Source organism: Hemiscyllium ocellatum, chromosome 34 (assembly GCF_020745735.1).
Source record: "Hemiscyllium ocellatum isolate sHemOce1 chromosome 34, sHemOce1.pat.X.cur, whole genome shotgun sequence".
In the NCBI taxonomy this organism is placed as follows: domain Eukaryota; kingdom Metazoa; phylum Chordata; class Chondrichthyes; order Orectolobiformes; family Hemiscylliidae; genus Hemiscyllium; species Hemiscyllium ocellatum.
In genome coordinates, this window is record NC_083434.1 from 23,254,643 (window position 1) to 23,269,691 (window position 15,049).

Consider the following 15,049-nt stretch of genomic DNA (forward strand, 5'->3'; position numbering starts at 1 on the left):
TACCCCTGACTAACGTACCTAACACTATGTGCAATTTAGCATGGTCAATTCACCTGACCTGCACATCTTCAGATTGTGGGAGGAAACTGGACCACGCAGAGGGAACTTATGCAGACACAGGGAGAATGTACAAACTCCACACAGACAGTCACCTGAGGCGGGAATCGAACCCAGGTCCCTGGCACTGTGAGGCAGCAGTGCTAACCATGGAGCCAGTGTGTTATCCACAAAGCAGTTAGAGTCACAGCTGCACTACTAAGGCCACCCGAAAGGTGGAATTGAACCATCTGTTGCTAGACAGTTCCAGGTTTGAAGCCTGCACCCCAGACCACTGAGGGTCATCTGGGCAAACGTGGAGCAGCTCTCTCAACATTCTGATTTCCTTTATTTACTATCCCCTCAATTCTCCATGAGAACATTCCCACCTTCTTTGACAGAAGTTCCTTATCTTTGGAACGCTCTTTTGAATTATATCTGAACTCTCACTAATGTCATATACTTCCTAAAGTGTGGTGTCCAAATCTGAACTCAAAGATTCATGTGTTTCATGCATCATTTCTTGAACTGATTTTGTTTGCCGTATCCCATCCTGGTGGTGTCATGGTATAGCAAAATAGAATGTTAATTAATCAGAATCTTCATGTTCCTTATGCAGCTATGATCAGTATTGCATTTCCTCACATACTCAGGAGTAGAGCAGCTGAAATACATTGACTTTGAGTCATAAGTATTGTTGGCCTTTGTGCCTTAGCAATTGAGGTTGGGTTAGCTCAGTTGACTCGATAGCCAACTTGTGATGCCAACAGCATGAGTACAATCCCTGTGGTAGCTGAGGTCACCATAAAGTTTCCACCTTCTTAACCTTGCCTCAGCCATGGTGATCCTCATGTTAAACTTGCCGCCAGCCATCACTCCGAGATAGAAGCCCTCTGGGACTATGATGATATTACCTTACTAACATAGCACTTGGTCCTACTTTATCTGTTTCTTGAATCACCACAGAAGACCAATGTATGGAATGTGGTTCTAAAATTTTTATCCCAAAATCCACTGTCGTCGAAGAAATTGAAGATATCATCAGAGTCCTTTGAGTTCGGTGTTAGCTTTATGAGTTCAGCATTTCAGAGAAGAATCAGCTTTTGTAGGCCTCGTGCCTCAGCAGCATCTGTTCCTACATTGGTTTCAAAATTGAGCCCTTTATGCATTCTTGTAACATCATTACTGGACTATGTACTTGTAACTGAACTATGCACCTCTGAAATAACCCAACAACTTCAACTGCCTACCTCTGGGAAAATCCAGACCCATGTCTGCTTCAGGTAATTTCCCTGCCATGTTATTTGACAGTAATACATCCACAGTATGGTTTGCCATTTCTAAGACTTTTGGCTACAGCTTGCTAAAATCTTTAAGAGCTTCTCATTGGTTTAAGGATTCTCGCATCTACTCTACATCTCAATAGTATACGACACCTTGGGACTGTTATGCTAAATGAGGTGAATCTTTATTTAAACATAAAGCAGTAATACATACTCACAACAACACTGGCTGGTTAGAAGTCCTACGAGCTAGAGTGCATCTAAGGTTGTCAATTTGTTGACAAATCTCTAAATGTATCTTCAGAATATTCGACCAAACCACACTACCCACTGCAGCAACAAGTCTTTTCAAAGTCTTTCTTTATACATCTTTCTTGATAAGACTGTTCCATCAATTATTACCCAGTTTTGACAAATTTAATTTTTTAAAAATCCCATCATTGTCCTGCATGGTAGACATTCTCTGGGTCCAAACCCAATCCCCATGTTTGAACAAACACAGACTTGGAGTGTTATCTCCAACACCCTTATCAATCTCCAATACTGCATCAGTGGAGGCACATTTATGTGCGTAAGGGCACACAAGGCTCCTTCCTTTTTGTGGCAGCACCTTCAGATGTTAAAACCAATTGCTTATCTTAGCAAGTCTACCTTGATCAAACTTCCTATTCTGTCTTCTTGTTTGCAAACCCATAATGCAGTTCTTCAGAGAGGGTATCATTCTCCTTTGGTATCCTATTCCTCCAACGTGAGACAAATTCTTCACACGGATCTTCACATCATCCAGTATAAGAAGTTACAGTACTCAAAGGGAAAGATACAATGTAAAAATGAGGATTATCTCTTCTCTTATATTTGTACATGTCTGATAATGGGTATAGTAGTGGAGGAGAGAAAGCATTAGTCCACAAGCACTTACCTTCTTATCAAAGTTGTCTTTCCCACCCTTTCATTGCTGGGTGTCAGAAAACCAATCTGATCATTGTAAAACCTGAATAACAAATTGAGTCAAAGGTTACTAACCACACTGAGATATTTAAATTGCCAACAAACTCTGGGAGTTATTTACAGAACCTCCCCTTCTCCCTCCTCCTCCATTCAACCCAGAAGTAGATGGGTTGGAAATTATTTGGGGTTAAGGTAGGTTTTAGATTTTACATTTTACCTGACTGTAAAACAAGAGTTTTGAGTTCTAAAATCCTACTCAGTGTTGCTGAAGTCTTTCTGAAATAATGTAGTCAAACACAGAAGTTAGTGAAGGTGTAGCAAGTATAATTACCCCCACTACACACTTGGAAAACTAAAGTCACCATTTCAATGATTCACATTATTTCCTTCCCTGACACTTTCTCACGATGAACCATTTACTTTTCAACAGGTACATTAAACATCAGGTGATGATTCACCTTTTCCACGCTTACTCCACACATGTATTCCTTTTCCTGTGTGAGTTGCGTGTATAAAGGGGAGTTTAAAAGGGATTTAGAATCTTAATTTTTTTGAGTTTAGTTATTCTAATTATTAACCAGTAGCCAGAATCTAATTACCTGTATTAATGATTTTATTTTCATTTACGGGATGAGGGCATTGCCAGCAATGAGGATTATTGCCTATCCCCCATTGCCCCAAGGGCAGGTACAAGTCAACCAGGCTGCTGTGATCTGGAGTCACATGCAGGCCAGCACAGGTACGTTTCCTTCCCTAAAGGGTATGAATGAAACAGATGAGTTTTTTTTCTGACAATTGACAACAGATTCATGGTCATCATTAAACCCTTAATTCCAGGTTTTTATTGAATTCACATTCCACCATCTGCTATGGCAGGATTCAAACCCAGGGCCCCAAATATTACCTGGCTCTCTGGATTAACAGTCAAACAATAATACCAGTAGGTCATTGCCTAATTATTAAGTACAGAAAGCTGGTTTGAACTTTCTGTCAACCTGGATCTGAAAATCGGGTAGTTTAGGGATTTATGTATATCTTCTAAAAATGTTAATTATTGTAATAATGCAGCAAATGGAACACTCAGATTTAAGTGTTAGGTAAGGGGTAAATGTAGGGGTATGGGTGGATTGCGCTTCAGCGGGTTGGTGTGGACTTGTTGGGCCGAAAGGCCTGTTTCCACACTCTAAGTAATCTAATCTAATCTAATAAAACTATCTCATTCCTAATGTGGAGTAATTCATCTATAAAACTGCACAAAAGCTTGAAGATTACAGGATGAAAATTTGCTTTTTATTCTACAGAGAAGAACAGTGCAAACATAGATGCAAGTACAGTGTGGGGCATTGTAATCAAACTTCAATCAGGAGACATTAAAATGAAGACCTGGCCTCTGAGCAAAGGAAACTAACAGAAAACCAAACTTCTGCTGTTTTGATTAACGTTAAGCATGGATCATCTTCTTAAACATGAGCCTGTAGAAAAGGTAAGGAAATAAATGACCACTATACTACCATAATAACCCCTTTCACTGCATCATGGTGTTGCACGTACAGCATACAATGTGCTCAAGGCCAAAGTTAATGTTTGTTTTAATTAAAAACAGTTCACTGAAATCCAACTTTTGTGTCAGAGGCAACATCTGCTCAAGGTCTTAAGGATCATAGAAACCCCTCAGTAGGGGAGCAGGCCATTTGGCCCATTGAGTCCACAGCGACCCTCCAAAGATGATTTCATTCAGGCCTACTACCTGCATTTCCCATGGCTAATTCACCTAACCTGCACATCCACAGACATTTTAGCACATCCAATCCACCTAACCTACACATCTCTGAACTGTGGGAAGAAACCAGCGCACTTGAAGGAAACCCACAGAGACACAGGGAGAATGTGCAAACTCCACACAGACAGTCTCCTGAGACTGGAATTGAACCTGGGTGCCTAGTACTGTGAGGTAGCAGTGCTAACCATTAGGCCACCATGCTGCTCCTTCGTTGTTTGTGGAGATGGTGATCTGGTGGCAATGTCCCTGGCCTGGTATAACAGAGGCTCAGGATTTAAGGAATAAAAACAGAATTTACTCAAGAAGCTCAGCAGGCCTGGCAGCATCCTCATAGAGAGAAACAGAGTCAACATTTTGAAATATTAACTCTGTTTCTCTCTCCACAGACACCTTCATGTATATCTAGTTCCTCCAGCATTTGCTGTCTTTATATCAGATTTCCAGCACCTACACTTTTATTTTACGACTTTGAGGACTTAGGTTCAAATCCCACCATGGCAGCTGGTAGAATTTAAACTTAATTTACAAAATCTTGAATTGAAAGCTACCCTCAGCCACATGGTCATCATAACCATCACTGATTATTGTAAAAATCCATTTACCTCTTTGGTGTCCCAAAGGAGGACATCTGACATCTGACATCTGTACCTGATCTGACTCCAGATCCACTGTTAATTACCCTCTAAAATAGCCCAAGCTAATCACTTTGTCCAAGGGAAATTAGGGATTGCTAACAGAGATTATTCTTGCCAGCAATGTCTATATTCCATGGTAGGTATAACACCGAATACATCTATTCCTTCAACTTTATCTAATGTACTAAAATTGAAACATCAGAAAAGTACTCCCAAGTACAGTAAAATAACATCTATTTTTGAACTTAATTTTCTCTTTGATTCACAGACTGAAATTTCCATGTTATTGCTAATTTGTGCTAAATTTTTACTGCAGCCCAAGTTTGCTTTTACAAAGAAAATGTAAAGCAGAAACAGCTCAAATGAAAAGCATGGGCTTGAATCCAGGTAAAGTGAGTGTTCTTTTCCAAAGCATGTCTGTAACTCACGACATCTGCCTCCCATGACCATGTGGAGTTTATGGGTTCTCTGCCAGACTGTTAGACGAAGTACCTCACAACCAAGACACTTTTCAACTCTGAGAGATGGAGAGAAATAATCTGACAATTATTACCAAGCTTTGCTGAACCTCCAATGAACTTGTGCAGATACACTAATTTTTGAACAGTATGACCCTTCCCAGCTAACATAGGCAGCAGAAATACAAAAGAGGGCAAAAATTCAAGATTATATTTTCTTTACAAACATAGGCATGGAAATAGTGTTCTAGACCCTGAGTGGACAGCCACGCCCTGCAATGCTAACTCCTTCACCAGGTGGCATTGGGCTGCTTCTGTTTTTTGAACTGTATTATCACCCAAGGACTCTCCCCTCTGATTGGACAAAGTACGCAGCACTGCTTGTTCCTCCAAATCAAATAAGATCAAATCATCAAATAAGATTCTTAGAGATTGTTGGCAATGTATCAGGTAGGTTAATTAGTTAAACATCAAAAACAAAGAACAGCTAAAGCTAGCTGTGAACTCAAAGCTGGCAGTAGTTTCAAACAGCACATTTACGAAATAAATACTGTACACTTGTCCCAAATGCTAACGTTAAGTATATATTTGCATACTATTATGGCAGGAAGTCAGCACAAATTGGAAACAGAAATTGTGCTTATTCAATGGAAATGGCTCCTTTCAGTAAGGCCCACCTAACAAGTTGCTGGAATAGTGCTCTTCCTTACAGTGCAAAGTTATAGAAGTTCATTATTATTGTTGCTCTCTTGTTCTGTCATAGCTGTATCCTGCTCATTAAGCTGCACAGGCTTATCATGGAGCTTGCAACCAATGTTAGTTATCTTAAAGTCATTAGTAATGTGAGTGTACCTTCAAGAACTGCTCCTAGGCTAATGAGACATAAGTACTGCTGATTATCAGTAACATGCTGTCAACTGCAGTGCTTACAACAAGAGTTCATGATAATCAATGCAGTTTCTTTGGATTCAAGCCACATAAATTAACATCGGCTCTTCCTAATGCAATCCTTCCTCTTAGCTTTCCATTCCGAATGTGGGCGACAAAGGTTTTCTCTTAAATATATTTTCTAATCAACCTGCTCAGAAATGTCATTACATACCTCTGGAGCGTTTGGAACATGAATCATGGCCTCTATGTTCAGATGTTGGGATACTACCACTGCACCACAAGAGCCCTTAGCCTTGTCCTGAAAGCAAAGGTTGCATGAGTGTTTTCAGGGAAACACAGTTAATCTTGAGAAGACAATTGATTGGGCACCATTGAAATCAGAAATTCAGACATTACAAAGGTTAACAAAATCAATGAAGTCACTAGTTTGCTTCTTTGATTTAATCACCAAGTTCGAGTGAAGACCCGGGAGCAATTTATGGTTGATTGTCAAAGAAAATATTTCTGGCATTTCTTTTTAAAATACAAACATTTATATAAAAATTATAAACATTCAGAGTAAGTTATATACTTCAGTAATATTTGTATAACCCACAGCTGTTGTTTGTCCTTAACTTGAATTGTTGCGGCTCAGAGATGTCTTGAGTGGGGAATAGAAGGTCACATCACTTCTGGATATTGTGAACCTGCCTTCTGCCTGGCAGTGCTCGCCCGAGGTATTTTCACATTGAGTTGGTGCGGAGGGTGGGGCAGAGCTAGGGCCATTGCCTCTGAAGAAAATGGAGGCAGGTGGATGTTAACATTGATAACATCTGCCTCCATTGGCCACTTAGAAATCCAGTTTCACAACTGTCACCTCTCCTTACCCACAACAACCCCTATCAGCCCCCATAAACATACCACATCTCCAGGTGCCAATCTTACCCTTCGACCTAACATTTTCTTTAATGCAAGAAAGAAAAGAATGTGAATATGAGACTCTTGTGAGCTGATCAGAGAATGGACCTGTCAATAGAATAATTGCAACAAGACAGTGGATGGTTGAATAAAGAAGTAAGTTGGAGAAAGGACCTTTAAGCTTTAGATAGAATGGACTAGCAAGAATAGAAGATACAGACCCAACAAAAGTGATTGGCTTGTGACACAGCAACTCCAAACCTGAAGCTTCTTTTCAGAGGTATTAGAATGCAGTTAATACAAGTAAGTTATTGAACTTTCATTGAAGTATTTTTATTGCTTTGTTTAATAACTCCAAAGAAATAAAGTGGGAAAATTATTGCAGAATAGTCCATATCACCAGACAAGTGTTAATAGTTTGTGCAACATTTCCTTGTTCATTGTTGCACGCATAACCAACTTAATATAATTTGGTTAACGCCTTTGAGATGGTCAACTGAGAATTGTGAGGATGTGGCAATTCATTCACTCCCAAATGCAACAGGCATATTTAGGTTGGAAGTTGATTGCAAGTGCCATTATTCCTTTCTGAGAAACTTAATGTAAAATATATTTTGCTTTTAACATTCAATGCTAGTGTGGGGCAGGGGTTAGCTTAGTTGGCTGGATAGTCAATGAGGAGTGATGCCAACAGTATGGGTGTGATTCCTGCACCAGCTGATGTTACAATGAAGGGTTCTCTTCTCAACAATCAACAGTCATCTCTCTGTAATAAGCAAGTAACCAGAGATGGCAGCTTTACTTTGCATAGCCATTGGGTTCTTCCAGTTGACATTGATCTGAATCTTTGGATCAGCTGGTTGCTTCAAACATCATACAACTTCATTTTGCCCACACATTCAATTTTCTCTCATCAAACTCTTTCTAAGGTGCCTTTGAACACGCAACCAAAATGTGCTGATCTCACAATTTGGTTTGCAGTGCCACAGCAATGAGATATTCCTTTCTTTTTGGAAGCTTCTTGCTGGAAGGAGTGATTTGAGCTTGGACCACTCCCATCAGTTAGGGAATTATCTCCTCTTCATTAATTCTGCCAGCAGATGAATAGCGACTCTCAATTTCCTTCTTGGTTTACCTCTTGTATTTGATGTATAAGAAAATATCATTCTTTTGAGATAAACACTCAGTAGTTTGGTTTTCCTTGTCAAATTCAAAAATAAAATTTGCAAGACTGTCCAGAGCCATCTCTCCTTTTTCATATATTCTAAATAAATTTGTTTTCTTTATATTATTTTTACAGTTTTATTTTCCTGATGCCCCTGCCTTACTCTGAAATTTTCTTAGATATTCCTACCACATATCAATCTCTCATTTAACTTCCAGCAATTGGCTTTAGTCTATCCAATTATAATATAATGTATCATTTTCTGACAATAGCTGTACTCGTTTATTACTTTAACATTCCTCTGTCTTCTGTCTAAAACTTCCCTCCAAAGATTTTCTGTTTCTTAATTTCATTGTAGATTTCTGCATTTGCCACTGACGTGTGTGTGACACTTCATAGGTATCTGTCAGACCTTCAATTTTTAATGCTCATCTAAATATTTTTCAAACTTGCAGGAATGCTATTTCTGAATTCTCCCACGATCAGAATTTCCCTTATAATCTCAAATCTTTCCTCTTGCTTCAGTGATCTAAACCATTTGTTTCTCCCGTGAAATTACCGGCATTTTTTTTTCTTTATTCATTCATGGGAAATGGATGGCACTGACCAGGCCCGTATATTTTACCCATTCCTAATTGCCCAGTGGGCAGTTAAGAGTCAACCGCATTACTGTGGGTCTGGAGTCACGTACACATCAGACCAGGAAAAAATGGCAGTTTCCTTCCCTGAAGGACATTAATAATGTTGAATTAGGTTTCCGAAATCGAAATTGATAAGTTTCAGGCATAAACTCATAAACATTGAGTTTTGCTTCTTTGAAAACTTCATACTGTCAGATTGTTCTTATGACAAACTGAAGGACACAGTCATTTCTGTGCCTACCAAAACACCCTGTACAACTAAAGTCCAAACCTTTTTTGGCCCCTTTGTCTGCTCAGCCACCTTCTCAAATGAGGTAAAATATTTTTGACTCCCTCCTCAGTAAACTTCAGCACCAAGCATAGATTTTCAGGTAAATTCCATCCCTCAGTGAAATCATAAGTTATTACTGCCTCCCTTCATCTTTACTCAAAGATGCCCAGTTTATATTCTTTAATTACTTTATCTCCTTGCATTTTATCTTTTTTTAAAAATTCACTCTCTTTCTGTTCTACATTTTTCTCAAAGTTCATCATCTCATCAAGTTCTTTGTCTCCATTTCAAGTTTTCTTCACTTAATGACCCTTAGGCTCCAGTGCCTGCCACTTCAATTTACCGTCAGGTTCCCTGGCCAACATTTCTGTCTTAGGTTTGCTCAACTGCTCCAGTGAGGCTCAACCCAAGCTGGAATAGCATCACCTCATTTTCCACTTGGGGACCCTACAGCCTTCAAGCTCCAATATTGAGTTTAACTATTTTCGAACCTGAACACCTTCTTCTATGTCCTTTATCACCCCAGCACCCACACCCTGACATGGGCTGCTTTCAGCACAGCCAAACTATTTTAACCTATTTACCGTCTCCATTATCAACTTTGCTTTCTCGCTGACATGTTATTATCCAACCCTTTGTCTGATTAATTGTCATTCTCTTTTTGAATTCCACCTTCACTTATCTGCTCACTCCATTCTCCACACACTGTCTTCAAGATATATATCAACCTTTTCTGAGCTAATATTAGTTCTAAGAAGATTATAGAATTAAAGAGGAGAAAATGAGGTCTGCAGATGCTGGAGATCAGAGCTGAAAATGTGTTGCTGGAAAAGCGCAGCAGGTCAGGCAGCATCCAAGGAGCAGGAGATTTGACGTTTCGGACATAAGCCCTTCTTCAGGATGCCCGAAACGTCAAATCTCCTACTCCTTGGATGCTGCCTATAGAATTATAGAACCTTGCAATGTGGAAACAAGCCCTTTGACCCAACAAGTCCACACCAACCCTCTGGAGAGTTTCTCATCCAAACCCATCCCCTACCCTATTACCCTACATTTACCCCTAACTAACACATTCCCAAAAGCTTTGGATAATTTAGCTTGGCCAATTCACCCAAACCTGCACATCTTTGGACAGTTGGAGGAAACCCACACAAATGTGGGGAGAATGTGCAAATTCCACACAGTCACTGAGGCTGGAATCGAACCCAGGACCCTGGTGCTGTGAGGCAGCAGTGCTAACCACTGAACCACCATGCTGCCCAAAAATGAAACCTCAGCACCACTGGGATTTGAGCTGAGGATTACCTGTTTATTTGGCAGGTGCTTTAACCAACTAAGCCACAGCACCATTAACATTTACTTGACTTGAATAAATTCAACTTAGCTTTCTCCCCACAGATTCTGCCAGATCTGCTGAGTTCCTTCAGATTTCCAGCATCTATGGTTATTTGTTTTGTTTCTTAACTCTATGTCTGTCTGGTATTCTCTCCTGTCTGTGTCAAGTCAGTTCTCCTTCTCTTTCTCTTTTAACTACTTCTAACTGTAACATCCCAATTTCCAATTTCCTTTTTCTCTGATTATAAATGTTGGCTAATCATTCGAAGCATCTCATCATAACGAAAAACTGTCTTTACTTCGACCTTCAGTTCATCTGTTAACTCTCTTACTTTTGTCAACCATTTCAAATAATCCACATTTAGACCTGCCACTTCAGTTCAATTCTTAAGAATGTCCAAAACCATCGTTAATCTTAGTACAATAAGCTTAACCACAATACACAAGGCTTCATATCCAGAAACAACACATCATCATTAATTTAAAGCAAAGACACAAATCCAAATCCAGTGAATTCAAAATCTTAGACAAGCGTCCAATTGATATATTCCAAGTTTATGTTATTACTGCACAAGTCAAATCCCAAACAGATGTCTGGAATAAAAGATCACATTTTGGTCTTATTTTGGCTTTAACAAGATTGTCTTTCACTGAAATGCAAACATGCAATACTTCACATTTGGTTTTATTAACAGATCATTATTACACAAAAGAAATTAATATGAGAACAACCTAAATATGTTACAAATAACTTGAGATTTAAGATTTCAGTAATAAATTCCCAAATCCCAACAGCGCCCTTTTACAGTCCAGGAACACCAGAGAATTTCTTTCTCCATCACCTCCATTAGATTTGACTTAACTTACTGTGGCTTCAAATCCCAATCTTGAATGTCAGACAGTCTCATTTTTGAGCCTTCAAGCAACTTGTTTTTTTTCAAATGACTCCTTCGGGGTTTAAACCTAATATATCTGAGCAGAAACTTTCAAACTAAACTCTCTACACTGACATAACCCATTTCTTAACAGTTATAAACTACTCTCTATTCTCAAGAGCAACTGATTTACACATCCAATTTCAGTCAAGTATTATGCAAAAGTGCCAAACTGAAACCGAAAACTTTCTTCTCGCAGTGGGTATTTCCCCCAAGCCCAAACAAAAAGCCCTCAATTCCTAATGTTACCAACCAAAGTCTAATGCTTCATGTTTATGTAGTTCACTTGTAAAACTGATTGATTTATTGCTTTCACATGTACTGAGATACAGTGAAAACTGTTGTTTTGCGTGCTGTCCAGGCAGACTCTCTGAATGAAAACAAAATTCCAAGATATACCCGGAAATCTCTATCTAAATGCTTTTACTCTTTTAAAAATCACTATGGGTACAGCAATACAATACTTACAAGTTAATTTTTAAACAACTTCACATACAGAGATCCCACCAACATTGTGCTAATAAAAAATGATAACTTGAGAGTGAATGAAACTAAGATGTTTATGAGTGAGAAACCTAACAGTCACAATATATGATTTCATTAGTCCTCTTTGTGGGCTAATTGATGAAAGTGAATACAGAGAGTTGAAGACAAAATTAATCAGAGAGCTGTTGGTATTGTTGATGCACTGTAACCTGATTTTTTATAGTCCAAAGAATCTCTCATTCTCAAGAAAGCCAAATAGTCTGTCAAATAAGCTGAGAAAAGAGTGTAATCCTCAGAGGAGAAGAAAAGTCTTAGTAGAGGAGATCTAAGGTATCTGTACAGTTCATACTTGACCAGAATAAGCCGTAAATTGCAGACAGTAAAGAGGCTATATTGGTCAAAACATAATATCAAACATTGACTGGGAGTTCTATTGATAAGACTTGCCTGTTTCTTATAGTATGAAGTTCATTTGAATTTACTAATGGAACAGAGTATTCATTAGTATCATAGAATCTCTATAGTGAGGAAACAGGCCCTTTTGCCCAACAAGTAAACACTGACCCTCCGAAGAATAACCCACCCAGACCTATTCTCCTACCCCATTGCTCTACATTTACCCGTGACCAATGCACTTCAACTACACATCCCTGAACACTATGGTCAATTTAGCATGGCTGATTCACTTTACCTGCACATCTTTGGATTGCAGGAGGAAACCGGAGCATCCGGAGGAAACTCACAGACACAGGGAGAATGTGCACACTCTACACAGACAGTCGCCTGAGGCTGGAATCGAACCGATCCCTGGCACTATGAAGCAGCAGTGCTAACCACAGAGCCACCAGGCCACCCATGACATAATGTCACGTGACCTTGCTCTTGTTTACAGCCATTGCATGAAGAAAATATACAGTGAAATAATCTTCAACAAAGTTAATTTTTCTTTGCTCCATACACTCTTCAAATGTTGCTTATAAGCTCAACAGGAGGAAGGATATTATATGATGGCAGTAAATGAAATGCCAAGTATGGAAAAGACCCTACTGTTACTGGAATATTTCAAGCAATGACAAGGTGAAAGCATTGATGCTTTTATCAAGTATCTATACAAATTTGCAGAAAACTGTAAATATGGCAGCTCAAAAGAACTGAACCACTGATAGAATTGTCACAGAGTCTCAAATGACCACTGATGCTGAAGGTTGACTTAACCTGAACAAAGGCAATTCAACTGAGCAGACAAGCTTTGAGGTCTGAGAACAGGTTGATTGTTGATTTGACATGGCAGGGAGAACCATATTCCAAAAATGATCCTTTCAGGGAGGTATGTTTAATTTAAAAACAGCATTGCGGCTGCACAAAAGCAAAGGAGGCAGGAAGCATATTCATCAAACACCCCAGCCAACTATTTTCCATGTGGTGGGAATAAGCAAAGCCACAAAAAATAGTTTTGTGAACAGGCTGAATGCCATTTTGGAAACGATAAAGACCATTTACAATCTCCACGTATTGTGGCAAGAAGCTTGCACAGAATAAGCCAAGGCAAAAGTGCACAAGATGCACGAGACAGCATGTATTAATAATGTTGAGATGTGTTCCCTTGGCAAGTGCAAGGAACCATGCAGAAGCTACTAAAAATGCAGAGAGCCTAATGGAGGGAACATTATTGTTTTATTTTAGATGTAAGTGCAGCAATTTTGGTTCTTTCTAAGAAAGGATCACGGTTTGAAAAATGTTCTGTTCATCATCATGCACTAAATTAAATGGGCCAGGAGAACTCAAAGTTATTGGCCAACTGAATACAACGCTTCAACAGATAGAAAGAAAAACATAATTAGAACTGTATATGTGGTCCTAACCCATTTTGTTTTTCATTCTTTAGCAGAAAAGCCTGTACAGAATTATATCTGATTTTCAGAATAGAGGATCTGGAAAGTGAAGCGAATCAGTCTACAAATATCATAGCCGAATTTCTACACTCGGCATGGGACTAGGAAAGCTGAAGGCAGCAGGCCACATTAACATTCATCGTGAAACAAAGTTGCTGCATCTGTTCACATGCAAGAAAGTTCTTCTGATATTCTTGCCGAAGGTCAAGAAGGAAACTGACTTTGTGTTGAAGCAAGAGTTAATTTCATCCATGATAGAGCCAACAAGGTGTACTCAGGAATAGTTCTGATGCTAATGCTCTATTAGAATTTGTATTGAAACTACTGATGCAATTTTCTTTTCTTCAAAACCATTGGGATGTCCCAGGAAAGCCCTGCTTGAACACAAGGTTTAAAGAATAATGGGTTACCACAATTCAAGGTCGATAAAGGTCAAGTGACTGTAGGGTCACACAACAGACGCAGTGATTTTGTCTCTCAAATATCTTTCCATTTCCATTTTGAACATGAGTCCATTGTTAGCAAGTGAGTACTCCAGAACATACACAGTTCACAATGGGGTACGTGTAACATTCCTTATTCCAATCATCCTCACGTCCCTCCCCACAAATTCTTCCTCCGGTACATCGATGATGTAATTGGTGCCACTTTTCTCTCTCATCTGGAATTGGATAAATTTATTCATTTTGCTTCCAATTTCCATCCTGCCCTCACCTTCACCTGGTCCATCTCTGACTCCTCTCTTCTCTTCCTCAATTTCTCTTTTTCTTCCATTTCTGGGGATAAGCTGACCACCAATATCCATTACAAACCCACTGACCCCCACAGTTACTTTGACTATACATGCTCACACCGTCCTTCCTGCAAAGACTCCATCCCATTCCCCAGTTTCTGTCTCTGCAGCATCTGTTCTGATGATGCCATCTTCTACACCTCAGAAAATATCTAGCTTTTTCCTTAATTGAGCATTCCCTGTTACTACTGGCCGACTGGGCCCTTCGCCATGTCCAGCTTATCTCTTCCACTTTTGCTGTCACCCCTTCTCTCTCTTCCCACAAATGATAGGGTCCCCGGATCCTCACTTACCACCGCACCAGACTCTGCATCCAAAGGATTGTAAGCCACCATTTCCACTACCTCCAGAAGATTGTCACCACCAGACACATATTCCCCTCCCCTCCTTTGTCAGCATTCTGCAGGGACTATTCCCTCTGGGACATCCTGGTCCATTCCATGTCCATTCCCAATGCACACCCCTTCCTTTGGCATGTTCCTACACAATCGCAGCTGATGTAATACATGCCCGTTTACCTCCTCCCTCCTCACTAGCGAACTTCTTCTCTGCTACCCTCAGCTCTTATCATCATTTATTTAGCTTCCCTTCAGTCCTGGCCTG

The 15,049-nt window shown here is 39.6% G+C and overlaps 1 non-coding gene across 1 annotated transcript; it reads right to left on the bottom strand.

Annotated features, from left to right (window-relative positions):
- Positions 1–262: 262 nt before the first annotated feature.
- trnastop-uca (transfer RNA opal suppressor (anticodon UCA)) lies at positions 263–348 on the bottom strand. Its single transcript has one exon. It is a non-coding gene; the product is annotated as a tRNA-Sec (tRNA).
- Between the last annotated feature and the right edge of the window lie 14,701 nt (positions 349–15,049).